This window comes from Tachyglossus aculeatus, chromosome X5 (genome assembly GCF_015852505.1).
Source record: "Tachyglossus aculeatus isolate mTacAcu1 chromosome X5, mTacAcu1.pri, whole genome shotgun sequence".
NCBI classification, from domain to species: domain Eukaryota; kingdom Metazoa; phylum Chordata; class Mammalia; order Monotremata; family Tachyglossidae; genus Tachyglossus; species Tachyglossus aculeatus.
In genome coordinates, this window is record NC_052097.1 from 6636241 (window position 1) to 6654551 (window position 18311).

The window sequence follows — 18311 nt, forward strand, 5'->3', positions numbered from 1 at the left end:
AGTCAGTGCAGAAAGATGGGTGATAAGTAGTTTTCTGAGGACTTCCAAGCAATAGAACATCAGATCTGGGAAAAATCAAAGTGGAATGGGCCCCGCTCTAAGCTGAGGGCAACTGACATGGTAAGTGACTCCCTAAGAAGAGTGTGAGAAAGAGTTGCATTGTGTGAGTGTGGGTGTCAAAATGAGGGTGCATGCATCTGGGTGGGTGGATTTGGACCTGAGTGAAGGGGATGTATGCTTGTGTGGTTGTAAGGGTAAGTCTAAATTGAGTAGGTGAATGTGGGACTGGATCTAGGATAGTCGGCTGATTTTATAACAAACTCAAGGGTTTTCAGCTGTCACAGTATCGGGCCCCTTTGTGCGATATTTCTATTTTCAACACTTTCTCAATTGGTGGCTCAGGAGCAGCCCCCCTCTTCAAGAGTGACCTGGGAGGGTCACATGGAGGCTCCAGACAAGAGAGGTTAGGGTGCAGTCAAGGGTCCCCTCTCAGAAACACTCTAGGTTGGGGTGAACACAGTGTATTTCTACAAAATGGTGATTATGACAACATTATGTTATGCTCTGAGTCCACCTTAATTCACGTGAAGTCACCAGGATCTCTGAGTTTGATATTTGTGAGTACCATCAGTGACCACCAATCTGTACCTTTTCTTGTTCCTCTAGTAGTGTATAAGTTGTAGTAGCATTTACTAAGGACTTACTGTGTGCAAGGCACTGTCCTAAGTGGAAGGAGGGAATATACAGATGGGAATTAGATGTGGATTCTGTCTCTGGGAGTTCACAATCTAGCGTGTGCGCGCGCCCCCCCCCACCACCCTTTCTCTTTTACCCATTAAGTGTGGGTTTTTCTGCCAGTTCCTAATGTACACAGTTGCAACCCAGAAAATAAAAAAAGATTATCCAGGCAATTAAATGACTTGACTTGAAAATACTCCAGACAGCATTTAGCTACTTTTATCCTTCTCCTATTGGAAGTGAAGGGCTGTGTAAAACCACAGTACACCACCCTCCCTACCTTCTGCTGCCAGTGAATGGCTCCCACAGCGCCCAGCACACTGAAGGGCCTCAACAAACATTCAGAAACACACTGGCTCCAGACTCAGGAGGAGGCGTGTGAGAGCACAGCAAGAATAATAGCAATAATAATTATGGTATTTGTTAAGCACTTACCCCGTGCTGAGCACCGTATTAAGTGTGGTGATAGATTCAAGACAATCAGGTCCCACATGTGGCACCCAGGCTAAGGAGGAGGAAGAACAGGTATTGAATCCCCATTTTGCAGATGAGGTAACTGAACCACAGAGAAGTTAAACGAGCTGCCCAAGGTGTCATGGAAGGTAAGGAGCAGAGTTGGGATTAAAACCCAGGTCCTCTGACTCCCAGGCCTGGGCTCTTTCCACTATAACATTCTGCTTCCCATTTAAACAGCTCCTTGAAAAGTCACAAAGAAGATAGAATAAATGATAATAATAATTGTGGTATTTACTAACTAATAATAATAATAATGACATTTATTAAGTGCTTACTATATGCAAAGCACTGTTCTAAGCGCTGGGGAGGTTACAAGGTGGACAAGTTGTCCCACGGGGGCCTCACAGTCTTAATCCCCCATTTTACAGGTGAGGTAACAGGCACAGAGAAGTTAAGTGACTTGCCCAAAGTCACATAGCTGACAATTGGCAGAGCCGGGATTTGAACCCATGACATCTGACTCCAAAGCCCAGGCTCTTGCCACTGACCCACGCTGCTTCTACTATATGCCAAGCACTGTACTAAATGCGGGAGTAGATACAAGATAATCAGGTTAGACACTGTCCTTGTCCTACATGCACAGTCTAAATAGAGGGGAGAACAGGCATTGAATCCCCAGTTCACAGATGAGGAAACTGAGGCACTGAGAAGTTATGTGGTTTGCCTAAGATTGCACAGCAAACAAGTGGCAGAACCATTCATTCATTCATTCAATCATATTTATTGAGCACTTACTGTGTGCAGATCACTGTAATAAGCACTTGGGAAGTACAAATTGGCAACATACAGAGACAGTCCCTACCCAACGACAGGCTCACAGTCTAGAAAGGGAGACAGACAACAAAACAAGTAGACAGGTGTCAATACCATCAGAATAAACAGAATTATAGCTACATACACAAAGGATTAGAAGCCAGCTCCTCTGGACTCCCAGGTTCGTGGGCTTTCCATTAGGCTATGCTGCTTTTCATCTGTGGTCATTGCTCATTTTAGAAGCAATTCCATTCAGTGAATGATGGACACTAGTGCAATGTGGAAGAAATGGGAACTACAAAAAATTTCTTCTCCTTCAGTGATACTTTTCATTATGCCTTTGCTGGGATTTAGAGGCCCAAAGGAGTTTATTTTCACCATTTTCAGATTTTTTTGGGAAAAGTCATAGTGATAGTGATTAGTCACAGTCTAAGTAGGAGGGAGAACATGTATTCAATCCCTATTTTGCAGATGAAGGAACTGAGGCACAGAGAAGTTAAGTGATTTACCCCAGGTCACACTGCAGGTATGTGGCAGAACTGCGATGAGAACCCAGGTCCTAGCACTCCTAGGCCTGCGCTCTTTCCATCAGGCCACACAGCTTCCCTAACCCCAATCTGAATCCAGAGGAGGTTACTGTCCACTGAACAGATTTCCTCCTTAACTAAAATATTTTATGGCAGGGAAGCAGAGTCTTGTGCAGTGGGACAGCGAGATGTCCTGTCCATTACCGCAGTAAGGTCATTTATGTGCTTTTTGAATCAATAAAAGAGCTGCCAGCACCGTCTGACTGCCAATTAATAAAACTTTGATAACATATAAGATAATGCTTTCATCAGATTTGGAAACGTAGTCTACTCCATCCTTCTATTTTCACTACTTTTCATTGATTTATTCATACTAATGTCTGTCTCCTCCTCTAGACTGTAAACTCAATGTGGGCAGGGAATGTGACTGTTTATTGCTACAGTGTACTCTCCTAAGTGCTTAGTACAGTGCTTTCCACACAGTAAGTGATCAATAAATACAATTGAATGAATGAATTAATGGATACTTTCCTTGCTGATGTTTCACAAAAGAAACTAGATTAGAAAAAGCAATTATTGCTTGTAGAGAAGCTGCATGGCCTAATGGATAGAGCACAGCCCTGTGAGAAGGACCTCGGTTCTAGTCCCAGCTCCGCCACTTGTCTGTTGTGTGACCTTGGGCAAGTCACTTTACTTCTCTGGGCCTCAGTGACCTCATCTGCAAAAAGGGGGTGCAATACCTGCTCTCGTGAGCGCCATGTGGGACAGGGACTGTGTCCAACCTAATTAGCTTGTATCTACCCCAGCACTTAGTACAATGCCTGACAAAGAGGAAGGGCTTAACAAATACCATTAGAAACAAACCAAAAAGCAATTTGAAATTGCTCTGGGGTGAGCCCTCTGCTCCCTCTCCCAGAGGGAAGAATCTATGGAAGCTAAAGTTACATCCAAACTAACCCTGAAGGGTGTAAAGGGTTTCCAGACTGGCATCTCTTCAGGACCTTCCTCCTCATCCCTCATGGCTGAGGACCGTTGAAAACACAGGAGTGCCCACGAGAGTTATATTGGTATGTTTCCCCAAACAGCTCAGCCGGGAATGAAACACACCTAGAAAAATATAATAAAAATGATCCCTATTTATTTTCTGTTTGCTCTTGAAGATGCCCACTTTCTCCTTTTCCATTTTCTCTTTTACTGTGAAGTTCATTTTTGTAAGGCAATACCACAGGAATGTGATTTCAAAGGGGGCTTTTTCCAGATTTTTCCCCTTTGGCTCCTCCTTAGAAAAAGAGCAACAACAACAAAAAGACGAGATTGATTTGCTTTCACAGAAGCTCCTGAAGGAATTTCTGATGTAGGTCCTTTCCTTAGTACTTTCAGGACCAGAAAGTTTGATATAAAAAGGCGAAAATTGTTGAATGTTTGAAAAACATCTACCCCAAACTAGAGCAAAACTGGTTCTAAAATGAGCAATGGCCACAGATGAGAAGCAGCATGGCCTAATGGAAAGAGCACGATCCTGGAAGTCAGATGACCTGGCTTTTGATCCAGGCTTTGTCACTTGTTTGCTATGCAATCTTGTGTAAATCATTTAATTTCTCAGTGTCTGTTTCCTCAGTTTCTATGCATTTTGATCCGTGACCTATGGACACTTGATATTCACCCCACTCCCAACCTTCCAGCATTTATATACAGATCTTTAAATTATATATTATAAATTTCTTATTTATTCATATTAATGTCTATCTTCCCCTCTGTACCATAAGTTCATTATGAGCAGGGGACGTGTCTGCTAATTATGCTGTATTGTACTCTCCCAATCACCTAGTACAGTGCTCTGCACATAGTAAGCGCTCAATAGATAGGATTGCTTGATTTCCTCATCCCTAAAATGAGTATTCAATACCTGTTCTTTCTCCTACTTAGACTGTGGGCCCCATGTGGGACCTAATTTATCTTGTAATAATAATAATAATAATGACGGCATTTATTAAGCCCTTACTATGTGTCAGCACTGTTCTAAGCACTGGGGAGGTTACAAGATGATCAGGTTGTCCCACAGTGGGCTCACAGTCTTCATGCCCATTTTACAGATGAGGTAACTGAGGCCCAGAGAAGTGAAGTGACTTGCCCAAAGTCACACAGCTGACAAGTGGTGGAGCCGGGATTTAAACCCATGACCTCTGACTCCAAAGCCCATGCCCTTTCCACTGAGCCACGTTGCTTCTCTATCTACCCCAGAACTTAGTACAGTGCTTGAAACTTAGTAAGCACTTAACAAATACCACAATTATTATTATTAGATGGCTCCTGGGGTACCAGTACTACATGCCAGGCACTGTACTAAATGTTGGGGTAGAGAAAAAATAATCAGATTGGACATAATGTCCCACATAGGGTTTATAGTCTTAATCCCCATTTAACAGATGAGGGAACTGAGTCCCGGAGATGTTAACTGACTTGCCCAAGGTCAAACAGCAGACAAGTGTCAGAGGCAGGATTAGAGCCCAGATCCTCTGACTCCCAGGCCCATGCTTTTTCCACTGGACTTTGAAGCTCCGCTCATCCTTCTACTCTGTTAGTACTGTGCTCTACAAGCAGTAGGTGTTCAATAAATACTATTAATGGCCAGATTAAGGAAAGAGCATTGGGACAGCTTTCTATGCCCAGGAGGGAGAAAGCTCTACTAAGTCAGAAAAAGCCATAACTGTCTCACTGACCTACAATATCAATATCTACTTTAAAAAAATTCTAAAGAAAATTGTAACGTTGACCAGCAAACATAGTAATAAGTGTACATGGAATAGGGTCATTTCTTTCCAAAAGACTCAGGATCCCTCTAAGGAAAAGCTGGTGAGATGTGTCTCTTCTTGTTTGCTGGGAGCATTAAGCAAGTTGCTCAGTTCGCAAGTGACTATTTTTTGCCCAGAATTTTCAGTGTTTATTTTTAAAATGTCATCACTATTTTTGCTCCTTTTTTATTTGGCAAACAGAACCAAATGCTTGTGGCAAGAGGGGGAAAATTTTAGGGACATAAGAAGCTGTGTGTTTTGCTTTTTTTTCCTCATAATTGTAATTAAACACCATAGTGTGCCCAAAAATCAGTACTTGAAATTTTAAGTACTATGTTTCTCTCCAGGTTGGGAAACTAGGTCAGACAAGGTGGACTCAGGATTTTTTTTATTGATTGAAACCTCTTAAAATCTCTTCATCAGCTTAGGGTAAGTTATGATCCCTCAGAGAATCAACATCTTGAAAGACTCCTCCACACTTCAGGCTGAGATAGCATATTTTTCATATATGCAGCACCAGCTATAGTGTCTTCCTGCTTTCTAAAACTGATCTTCCCGGACAGGGTTGGTCTGGTTGTTTGTACTGAGTGGTTTTGGGGGTTGGGGGAGGTGATGTTAAGAATAGCAGAAACAAGTACATTATGTTTTTTAACCTTCTTAAAAAACGCCACGTCCCAGAAGCATGTATTATGTACCCAAAATTGTCAATGTTCTGAGAGACAGCCGCAGAATTGTTGGAGGACAAGAAGAAGCTGATGGCTGGGTGGGAGAATGATAGGATTCTAACATTACATAGAAATCAATCGATCCTATTTATTGAGCAATTACTGTGTACAGAGCACTCCACTAAGCGCTTGGGAGAGTACAGCAGAGTTGGTAGACATGATCCCTGCCCACAGTGAGCTTACAGTCTAGAGGAAATGTTGGCCAAAACATAGGCATACTCTGCTCTACACAAGACAGTTAATTTGGACTATAGCTGACACACAGTCTTCCCTTAAAGATATGATGGGAATTCAGGGACCATTGCACATTGCCAAACAACATTTTTTATGAACTACAGAACTGCAAAATTGCTGAGTGTACCTGGGGGACATTTGAAACTGTTTAAGATTGCATCGGGTACGGAGAAGAGCTGATGGTGCTGGGCTTCCAATATCAAATCAAAGGAAAACACAGAAATAACTAAGGCAAAATATAATGAAGACTGCCCTCTTGCCTGTCTCATGAATTTCTCCACAATGAATACCCACGCTGATGGCAGCTTCCGATTATATCTACCCAGGCAATATAACTCAGAGGAAAAAAAACCATAGTCCAGACCAGTTACTTTTTCTTATGAATCCCCCTGCCTATTTCCCAATCTGCATTGAGTTAATAAATCTCTTTTTGTCTCTGTTAACTACTTGATATTTGCCAAAATATGCCTACTTTATCCCATATCCTCTTTTTAGCTTTCACAGCTTTGCAAGGACAGGAATCTCATCTTTCATGTTTGCTTGTTCCCAAGGTCCTAGTACAGTGTTCTGCACACACAATAGGCACTCAGTAAATTCATGGAGAAGCAGCGTAGCTCAGTGGAAAGAGCCCGGGCTTTGGAGTCAGAGGTCATGGGTTCAAATCCCGGCTCTGCCAATTGCCAGCTGTGTGACTTTGGGCAAGTCACTTCACTTCTCTGGGCCTCAGTTTCCTCATCTGTAAAATGTGGATTAAGACTGTGAGCCCCCCCATGGGACAACCTGATCACTTTGTAACCTCCCCAGTGCTTAGAACAGTGCTTTGCACATAGTAAGTGCTTAATGAATGCCATTATTATTATTATTATCATTATTATTATTATTCACTCATTCAATCCTATTTGAGCACTTACTGTGTGCAAAGCACTGTACCAAGCACTTGGGAGAGTACAACACAACAACAAAAATGCAGGAGCCATAGCAAAAGTTTGGTAAAGCAACATAGAGGTGCATAACTGAATGGTGACAACAATTCGTTCTCCCTCATTAGAAACTGCCATGGCATGCAGAGGAATAATTCATTTTATGATAGCCTAAATCTGCTCTATCCAAACCTTCATTTTTCAATAAAATAATGATGGCCTATTCCACGAGTTGCACCATGAGTTATACTCATTACACCATGAGTTCGATGTAATGACCCCCTCTGTGCAGGTGTGTCTCAGCTCAGAAATTGGACGTTTCCCTTGGTCACGAAGGCGCTTAAGTGACTACCAGGAAAATGGCAGATGCGAGTGAACAATCCTTGCCCTAAATTAGGTAACGCATTGAGCTCACCTCTCCAATTGTGTGAAAGGTGCATGTGGTTTAGCTGCAGTGGCTGGGGAGGGGCAAAGAGGTAGGAGGCTGGAAGGAAGTGGCAATTTGGGATCTGTAGCTCCCCAAGGAGCTAGAGAAGCAGCATGGCTCAGTGGATAGAACACAGGCTCCCACCACATGTCTGCTGTGTGACCTTGGGCAAGTCATTTAACTTCTCTTTGCCTCAGTTACCTCATCTGTAAAATGGGGATTAAGATCGTGAGCCCCATGTGGGACAGGGACTGTGTCCAACCTGATTAACTTGTAACTACCCCAGTGCTTAGAACAGCTCTTGGCCCCTAGTAAGCACTTAATAAGTATTGTTATTATTAATAAGGATCCAAACAACTAACTCCATGTAGCCATAGTCATTCATATTCCATCCCCACTACAGGAAATTCCACCCAACCTGGAGCGGAAGATTGGTCAAGAATCACTGAGTACCACTTGGCAGCCCCTCTTCCATTTGAGGGTCTACCAAGTCATGGCAGTGTGATGCTACATGTTTGAGCACAGCTCCTGTCACTGAGGTCCCAAAGCGGGCAAAGGTCAAATGCAAAGGAGAATCTGTACAGAGGCAGGGGAATACAACACAGGTGCCTCCTCTACCACAAAGTGAACAACTGGGAAAAGCTTTCTGAATCTCTTATTTCCATACCCCACTAACTTTAGTTCATGAGTAGCGCTTTGAAAATCAGATTGGGATCACATCCCACAGTTTTCAGGAGAGCAGAATTATCTCGCTAAAATTAGCACAATCTTGAGAAATGTGAGTTGAATGTTACGAACAAGTTATTCCTTTTACCATGTCTCAGGAAGAACAGCAATAACCACCACCACTATACCGATAAGTAAACCATACCATATAGACAGGAGAGAAAATAGACACTGTTATTTGTCATTAGATTAAATCACCACTAAGGGAAGAGACAGCAATTTTGGGGGTCAACTATCACATCTGAACTGGCTTGATCCCAACCAGTCCAAGCCCCAGGCAAGAATAAGTGTTTGAACAGAAGCAACGTTAGTAAGAAGGATTTCTGACTGAATTGATGGTCCATTGAGCTACCAAAATGTTATATCTTTTTGGGGAAGGGTTTTTATTAGCTTCCATTTGGGGTTTTATGCCTTTAGTCAAAAGATTTTTAATTCTACAGTATGAAAATTATTCAAGCAAATGTCCACTCTGACCAAGACCAGATTGTCTATAAAACAAAATTTGTACATCGTACAGGGACACCAGCATTCTAGTGATGGAATTTATTATTGTACTAACAACAATAAATAATATTCTATATGTAATGTTAAAGGGCAGCTCACAGGCCAGACCCTTTCCACCCATCTGCCTTTCTGTTGGGTTACTCGAAGTCCAAACGCCATAGATCTGGACAAGATGCTCACAAAGCAAAAGGGTCAGAAATGCTTAACCTAAAGAAGAAAGAACATATTGTTTTAGTAAATTTTACCTTCAAAACTCAAAAAAATGCTTGTGACCCCTGCAAAATTGAGGACCAGGACTATACCTACCAACTCTATTATACTTTGCTAAGTGCTTAGGATATATAGGGCTTTTCACAAGTGGGTAGTCAATAAATACCCCTGATTGATTGACTTGATCTTGTAATTTGCAATTGTATAACCCAGCTACATCTGTGAGGCCATCTGACTTGGTTTAAATGAGATTTGGCATCCAGTTTTATTCCAAATGCCCACTGTTCAAGTGATTTATACTTTGATTTTCTTTTGTTGAAAGAAGGAGTTGGTCATTAGTCACTAAGGAACAGGAGTTCTGCCTCATCTCAAGTCAGAAATGAATTCCCACGATGAGAAGGAAGCTTATTAACCACAGAGTTTTGCCATCGTGTGGTTCTCCTTGGAAAAAGGGACCGTGGGCTAGTCAGACAACTTACTGAGTCACTGAGGCAACCACAAGGCCAATCCCAGAAACTGATGGGATTTCTCCAAACAGGCTGGGCCAACCAGGACAGGTCAAGTCTGAAGGATAAAGGCTCTCATGGGCTGAGCTTTCTGAAACCCCAAATATGACAACTTAAGCGCTATAAACACAGACTACCAGATTCCGGATGCCGCAATGGTAGATCAAGCACCGGGCCAGATGTCAGAGTTACATCAGACTTTTGATTATCCATTTTCAGACAACACTCTCAATTTGGAGGGGCTCATTCTATTCTTTGAAAGATCACCCTCCAAGTACTGGATAAGATGAGAGAAATGGAACACAAACCTCTCTTCAGGTGAGCACCTGTTTTTCAGTAACCAACTATCAAATGGACGATTTTTTAGTGGAAATGTCTGTGGTCTCCTCTGGATGAATGAGGTCATTCATAGTACTTACTGAGCTTACTGGATCCCGTGGGGAATTACAAAATGAGGATGCCAGTCAGATCCTTGCTTTCTGGACCCTACACTTTTGTGAAGGAAACAGGGGAAAAATAAAAAAGGAGCATTCAAATTACACAGGAACAGATGTTTATATTTACAGGGGCTCACAAAGGCTAGCAGATGGAGTGGGGTGGGGAGCTTTGGTGATTAAAATGCTAGGTCAAATGGAGTTGGTTTAAGAGGGACACCAGGAGGGGACAGGTCTTTGGCAGAGATTCGAAGAAGAGGAGGATCTTGGGCTAATGAAGATGAGTGGAATGCATTCCAGACAATCACTCAATCAGTGGCATTTGCTGGATGGCTATTGCATGAGAAGCACTGTACTGTTTGGGAGAGTAAAACAGAAGCAAGACATACTTTCCCTGACCTTCGAGAGACACGGTGCTGCTTCACCTAAGAGAAAAGTCCCACATGTGTCAATCTTTTGACTGTCTCCTCAGTCACTGCCGGATCTAACATGAGAATAGATTGTTCAGATATTATGGACCAGTGTATGCCAAGGTAGCCTGCGACTCATGATTTAGGAACCTCAATGACTTTACAAAGCAGATAATTAGCTTGTTCTATTAAGGACTAGACAGTAAACTAGACAGTTATTTAGGGCACCATTTTGGCTAGGGTGCCTCTTCTCTCTTTTCATGTTTTGCCTTTTGGCTCAGCTGCTTTCCATAGTTCCTGTTGAACCAAAGTAACCCAAGCCAGCCTTGGCCCTATTTACTCATACTAAGATACTGTAACAAGGTTCCCAACTTTTCAATTTGAATATTAGGATGAGCTTAGGGGTGGTGATTTAAGGGGGCCAGGAACTGGGAGTGTCATCTTCCTCCTCTTGCTAGCAATTGGCAAGAGGTGGGACTACCATCTTGGCTCCATCTCTGGTCACTACCCAGCTCCCATTCGCTTCAGATGTCACCCTGCCCATAATCTGTGGCTTCACCTACCTCAATGCCAACCCCATGGGGGCAACATGTAATTGACCCTATGGAGTGGGCACCTATGATTGCTAGTTCTCCTTTTATGATCAGCTATTTCCCTTACCATTGCTCCTATTTATTGATATTGAGCCTGGCTCATTCCATTTGTTATGACTCTTAGGCGACCCCAATAACTTAATGTTCCTTCTGTGTTGCATCTTGGTCTTGCCACTGTGGAGAAGATTGGTCTCCCCACAGCTTTGCAGATCTTTGATTTGGTATGGAACTTGATGCCCACCATGGACAACAAACTCTTTGTGTACTGAGGTGCCTCTATTCCAGGACCATACCAATCCTTTCATTGGTAACCTAAAATGCACCTACCGGTCATTTCCGATTCTGAGTCTCCATTAGTGGGGATGCGTCCCTGGGGAAAGTTTCGAGAAACTGTCCACAGTCATTAAAGTGGAAGTCTAAAGTCCCGATCTCTAAAACCTTCTTCCATTCTTTTCTCAGTATCATTTTTCCTTGTCTGTGCCCTCATCAGGAAACTTCCCTTTTCTCAGCAGAACCTCTCAAGTTCAGCTCCCATCACTCTCCCTCCATTTCCCCCACCACTGAAAGGGAAAACCTTCCCAAAGAGGGGAGGTAACAGTACTGAATAAGGGAAAGAATAAATGGAGGAAAGAGGGAAGGAGGAGAGGAGAAGGAGGATGCAGGGAAGAAGGAAAGGGAGATGATTATTTTTCTTTGAGGTCAAAAGACGGAGAGACTGGGCTGGACTTTACTGGGCAATGCAGAAGGCTCAGGGTCAAGGCAGGGTGAGGCACAGTGGTTGTCAGGGTGAGGTGCCAGAAGCATGTTATGAATAGTGAGTGCCAAGCTGTTTCTCATGCCACCCACCATGCTGACGAACCAAGGAGTCCCAAGAAATATCCTGACAAAGGAATCCTCCTTCTCCCTGTCTCCCATTCATTCATTCATTAAATCGCGTTTACTGAGCACTTACTGTGTGCAGAGCACTGTACTAAGCACTTGGAAAGTACAATTCAGCAATAGAGACAATCCCTGCCCACAGAAGGCTTACAGTCTAGAAGTGGGGAGAAAGACATCAGCCTCCCTTTCCTCCCCTCTCCCAACTACCGTTTATACTAAAATCAATATGTTGCCCACCCTTTTGGAAGGTTTTCACCTTCCAGAAGAAAGGGGGAATGACCTCCACTTACCACCAACAGTGCTTTACCAGAACCGTAGTCTTCTTTCTAAAATTCATAGTACAAGCCTATGTGATGTTTTTTTTGCCTATTTCTGGAATTGTGGTTTCACTTTAGAATAGCTCTAGGATGGGACCATTTCAGAACACCAAAACTAACACACCTAAGCTATTCAAGTGACAACCGCAGCCCGCCCATTGAAAACTGGGGGAAAGAAATAAAACACGTCCACTCATCTTGCACGCCTATGAAAATATTGTTTTCTGCTTTCAAAAATGGAAAAAAAATTCTTAAATGCAAAGGTCACACCACTCAATAACTTTATAAGTTTTTGGGACACAGAAAGAAAATACCATAGTGTCACCTTCCATGTGCCCAAACTCAAGGCTTTAAGACACCCCACCACCCATTTACAGACCTGAAATTAATTTTCAAACCACAGTTTAAGCAGCAAACATCAAGGTTCACAATGTTACCAGATGCCACTTAAGAAAATATTGTGCCTTAGGGTGTTGGTCTTGGGGTGGTGGAAACCTTTGATTGTTGTGACACCCGCTGCCCTGGGCCTCACTGAGGTAACCATTTGGCCATGAAACATACTGATTTGCTAATGGTTGGTTTCAGGCAGTAGAAATCCACAAACTTTCAAGTCCCTCCCTTCGGGATGGGAATGATATGCTTCCAGAAAGGAGGTTCTTTTATTTTTTTCTTTTTACTTTTTCCTCACTAATTTTCTCACTAAAATGTTTAAGCAGCAAAAGCACAACATATTTATAGATATAATAAAACAGCAGTAGGGAAAGGGTTTATAAATGTAACTAGCTGCATTTGGCTCTATAAAGGGCCTCTTTCATTTTCACACGGGACAGAACGTGCATGGAGGTGGGAAGGGAAAGCAGGCTGAGCAGGTGGGACGTAGGAGGGGTATGGGGGTGCTATGACATCACATACTCTTTGCAGAGGCCTGGCAACCTACTTGGCACCACCACAACTTCTGGAGATACCCCCTGGATTGCCCGAGGATGTTATTGATTTTCATTAATGTCTGTCATCATCAATCGTATTTATTGAGCGCTTACTATGTGCAGAGCACTGTACTAAGCGTTTGGAAAGTACAAATTGGCAACATATACAGACAGTCCCTACCCAACAGTGGGCTCACAGTCTGTCTCCTCATCTAGACAGGAAGCTCATTGTGGGCATGGAATGTGTCGGTTCTAGTGTTCTATTGCACTCTCGCTAGAGCTTAGTACAGTGCTCTGCATACAGTAAGCACTCAACAGATATGACTGATTGATTGATTGGACCTTGGGCAAGAGCGGGTGCATGAGACAACTACCCTTCAGGACTCTGCCTCACCCCACTCTAAAGCTCCTTCAAACCTGGCCAAGAGCTAAGACAAAAGGAAAGGAACATTTTTAAAAGGTTCAGAGAACAGATTGGGCTGCTGACCCATATATCTTATAATGTATTACATTATAAATAGCTAGCCTTTGTATTTATAAGTAGCAGATGTGACAGAAACAGCCTTTTAGAGCAAAGCCCTTACTGCCCACTTTCACATTTCAGGTCTTACAGAGGGGTACCTCCCACATTTTAGCTGATCTGAAAATGCCAGCAAGAAGCTCGATAAAGATCAACTCCTGCAGGTAATTTGAGTTCAAGTGACAAACAAGATCATGGAAGATCCTAAAATAAACATAAAAGTTAGAAAGTCAAGCAGCGGAGATATTTCTGGGGTGGGATGGGGGTAGGGGAAGTAAGTACAATCTGGATATCTAACTTAATTGGTTGGTCTGCATCGATATTTCCAAAACACTGTCTAGTTACTCAAGGAAAATATTTGCCTCTCAAGAACCAACATTTCATCTTAGCTTGGTCCTTCGACTGAAACAAATAGATCATATTCCTGAGCAATAGAGCACTGATTTTTGCTTTGTTTTGTTTTCAAATGAGGTGTCAGAATCAAAGTTTTCATGTTTAGGATCACTTCTGTGAAGCTAGAGATTGGATTCTTATCCCATTGGAAAAGGCAAGGAGTAAAAACCAAAGGTGTCAACGTGGCAACCAATTCTGTTGGTTTAGTTGCTTAGTTTTCTGAAATTTAAGCTGCCAATGTTTCTAGTACTGGGTTCTGAATCTCATTTAAAAAAAATTATATCTTCTTTGGTGCAGTGTGTGGGTAGCCAGAGTTCAGTTTGTGTGTGATAACTTGAAGTTACCATATTACATATGCTAATAATTGATTTCATCTTGGGCATACTTGACATATCACTGTTCTTTCTGTGATTATAAGCACCTCAAGAAGCTTTTACTTTTATTGTAGGCTCGCACTTGGCCACATTGTTTCTCTAGTGGTCTCATTGGTGAGGCAAACCCCCCAAAATTTAGATTGAAAAATAATAAAGAAAAATGGATAAGCAGAAGCTAAGTGTACACACTAAGTAAAATGTCTTAGTCTTTTCTGACTTTTTCTCATTCCCCTATTTCAATTTCCACCAAATTCTGTCAGGACTTTAACTGGGTTGAATTGTTAATCCAGGATATTCCAATGGTTGGGACTGGGACACAACCTGCCCGCTGTATAACCTTGGACACAACTTCTCTGGGCTTCTGTTTTCTCATCTGTAAAATGGGGCTTCAATACCAGTTCTCCCTCACCCTTAGACTACGTCCCACATGATTATCTTGTATCTACCCCAGCAATGAGAACAGTGCTGGGAAATGGTAAGTGCCTAACAAAATACCACAGTTATTATCACAGAATTCACTTTGTGCTGGGCATTCACTGGTGGTTTCACCAGTTTTCCCTTATAGAAGGCCAAAAAGAATGAAAATGGAGGTACAAACATGCTCTCCCCTATAGAAGAGTTCTCACCTATAGATCAGGTGAGTTCCACTGGGTATCATGGTATCAGTCTATCAATGGTATCGATTGAGCTCCCGGCTGCAAACCACTATACAAACTAAGCACTTGGGAAATCTCAAGTAAAGCACACCTTCTCTACCATCAAGGAATGCTTCCTACATTGGGGAAACAATGTGGCCTAGTGGAAAAATCCCAGGCCTGGGAATCAGAGTACCTGGCTTATAATCTTGCCTCTGTCACTTGTCTGCTGTGTGACCTTGGGCAAGTCACTTAGTTTCTCTTTGCCTCAATTACCTCATTTGTGAAATGAGGATTAAGACTGTGAGGCCTATGTGGGACAAGGACTGTGTCCACCATGATTATCCTGTATCTACAAAGGGGTTAGTACAGTGCCAGGAACACAGTAAGTGCTTATCAATACTACCAAAAAAAAAGGGGGGGGTTCACAACCTAATGGGCGAGGTGGGAAAACAAAAATGATTTATAGTTAAAGGGAGCAGGAGGTATGTTATGCTGCCTACTGCTTACTTTTCTTCCCACCCTCATGCTTCTATTCTTTTATAATAATAATAATGTTGGTATTTGTTAAGCGCTTACTATGTGCCAAGCACTGTTCTAAGTGCTGGGGAGGATACAAGGTGATCAAGTTGCCATTCATTCATTCATTCATTAGTATTTATTGAGCGCTTACTGTGTGCAGAGCACTGTACTAAGCACTTGGAAAGTACAATTCAACAACAGAGACAATCCCTACCCAACAAGGGGCTCACAGTCTAGAAGCGGGGCTCACAGTCTAGAAGGCTTCTAGAAGAAGTCCCCTGTGGGGCTCACAATCTTAATCCCCATTTTACAGATGAGGTAACTGAGGCCCAGAGAAGTGAAGTGACTTGCCCAAAGTCACACAGCTGACAAGCGGCAGAGCCGGGATTTGAACCCATGACCTCTGACTCCAAAGCCCAGGATCTTTCCACTGAGCCACGCTGCTCCAGTATACATCTTGCATTGGGGGATGTGGGGAAACAGGACTAAGTGTGCAAATTTAGCAGCTGTTCAGGCTGGGAACTCCAGGAATTCTTCTTCCTAGTGAGTCAGTCCCTCATTTTTATTGAGTGCTTACTGTGCACAGAGCACTGTACTAAGCGCTTGGGAGAGTACAATATAACAGACACATTCCCTGCCCATAATGAAATTACAGTCTAAAGCGGGAAGCTGTAATATAAATAAATTAATTATAGATATGTACATAAGTGCTGTGGTGGAGATGAATTAAGGCAGCAAGTCAGGGTAACGCAGAAGGGAGTTGAAAAAAAAGGAAATGAGGGCTTAATCTGGGGAGGCCTCCTGGAGGAGACGTGCCGTCAATAAGGCTTCGAAGTAGGGGAGATGATGGATATGAGGAGGGAGGGCGTTCCAGGCCAGAGGCAGGACATGGGCATTCCAAGCCAGCAGCAAGATAGATGAGACAGAGGTACAGTGAAAAGATTAGCATTAGAGGAGAGAAGTGTGCAGGCTGGATTGTAGTAGGAGAGTAGCTAGCTGAGGTAGGAGAGGGCAAAGTGGTGGAGTACTTTAAAGCCAGTGCTTAGGAGTTTCTGTTTGATGAGGAGGTCAATGAGCAAAATGAAGTATGTACTGGAGTGGGGAGAAACAGTCACTAAGGAGGGAAGAGCAAACATCTTCACACTCTTGTTAAAGGAACGTGAGAGAGAGAGAGAGGGAGAAAGCAAGATATGTGGGTGACATGAGGTCACTGCAAGGTGAGAACACTTCACTTTTAAGGGAAGGTTTTGTTCCATATCCCCTTTGCTCTGATCCTTTTTTAACAACTAAAGTTGAAGTCCCAGGGTTCTAGTCTCCTAAGAGTTAAATGTGACTCCAATCAATCACTGGTTTATTGAATGTTTACCATGTGCAGAACACTGTACTTGTCACTTGGTAAACAAAATGCACTTGGATCTGTGGCCTATGGACATTTGATATCATTATGGGCAAGGAATGTATCTGCTAATGCTCTTGTATTGTATTCTCCCAAGTGCTTAGTACAGTGCTCTGCACATAGTAAGTGCTCAATAATATTGATTTTCACCCCACCTTCAATCCCACTGCACTTTTGTACAGATTTTTAAATTACATATTATAAATATATTAATGTCTGTCTCCCCCTTTAGAGTGCAAACTTGTTGGCAAGGAACATGTCTGCTCACTCTGTTGTATTGTAATCTCCCAATTGCTTAGTACAGTGCTCCACATACTGTAAGTGCTTAATAAATATGATTGATTGAATGAATGAATTGATAGTACAGTGCTCTTCACATAGTAAGTGCTCAATAAATACCATTGATTGATTAAATGTACAGCAAAATTAGTTAAAAACATCCAGAAAACAAATGTCCATAGGTTATTTATTGGGCTTGTGATAGAAAAATAAACAATTGTGTGGTCCCAGCCTATTTCCCACCATCCAAGAGCATTCCAGCAGTGGTTTCAATGTCCTAACCAGACATGGGAGCCCAACCACAGAGCCAGTGGCCTAATCTAGTTAGAATCTTGAGTACTGCCAACAGAAAACCCAGTTTCCCGAGATAGAAAAGACCATGATATCAACATTCTAAAAGGCATCCATATGCAAGAAGTATCAACATATTTTTTATGGGCCCATCTTGAGAATGAAATGAGAAGTTATTTTCCTATTCGTTTCCTGCAGCAAAATCAAACCCAACACCAGTGCTTTAGCTCCAATCAATCAATCGTATTTATTGAGCGCTTACTGTGTGCGGAGCACTGTACTAAACACTTGGGAAGTACAAGTTGGCAACATATAGAGACAGTCCCTACCCAACAGCGGGCTCACAGTCTAAAGGGGAAGACAGAGAACAAAACCAAATACACTAACAAAATAAAATAAATATAATAGATAAGTACAAGTAAAATAAATAAATAGAGTAATAAATATGTACAAACATATATACACGTATAAAGGTGCTGTGGGGAAGGGAAGGAGGTAAGATGGGGGGATGGAGAGGGGGATGGGGGGAGAGGAAGGAAGGGGCTCAGTCTGGGAAAGCCTCCTGGAGGAGGCGAGCTCTCAGTAGGGCCTTGAAGGGAGGAAGAGAGCTAGCTTGGCGGATCCCTATGCAGCAGACAAATGGCAGCAAACCTTGTGACTCCCAGGCCCGTGCCCTAACCCCATGCAACAGACAAATGGCAGCAAACCTTGTGACTCCCAGGCCCGTGCCCTATCAATCAATCAATCAATCAATCGTATTTATT

General features: G+C 42.6%; 2 protein-coding genes across 4 annotated transcripts in view; one reads left to right on the plus strand and one right to left on the minus strand.

Annotated features, from left to right (window-relative positions):
- The window catches only part of SPARCL1 (SPARC like 1), a 110215-nt gene that overhangs the window by 73878 nt on the left and 18026 nt on the right, over positions 1-18311 (minus strand). The window lies entirely within an intron of this gene.
- The window catches only part of LOC119947636 (integrin binding sialoprotein), a 34011-nt gene continuing 29432 nt past the window's right edge, over positions 13733-18311 (plus strand). Inside the window, exon 1 of the mRNA XM_038769223.1 lies at positions 13733-13821. The gene's annotated coding sequence lies outside the window, so the exon portion shown is untranslated. The remainder of the gene's footprint in view (positions 13822-18311) is intronic.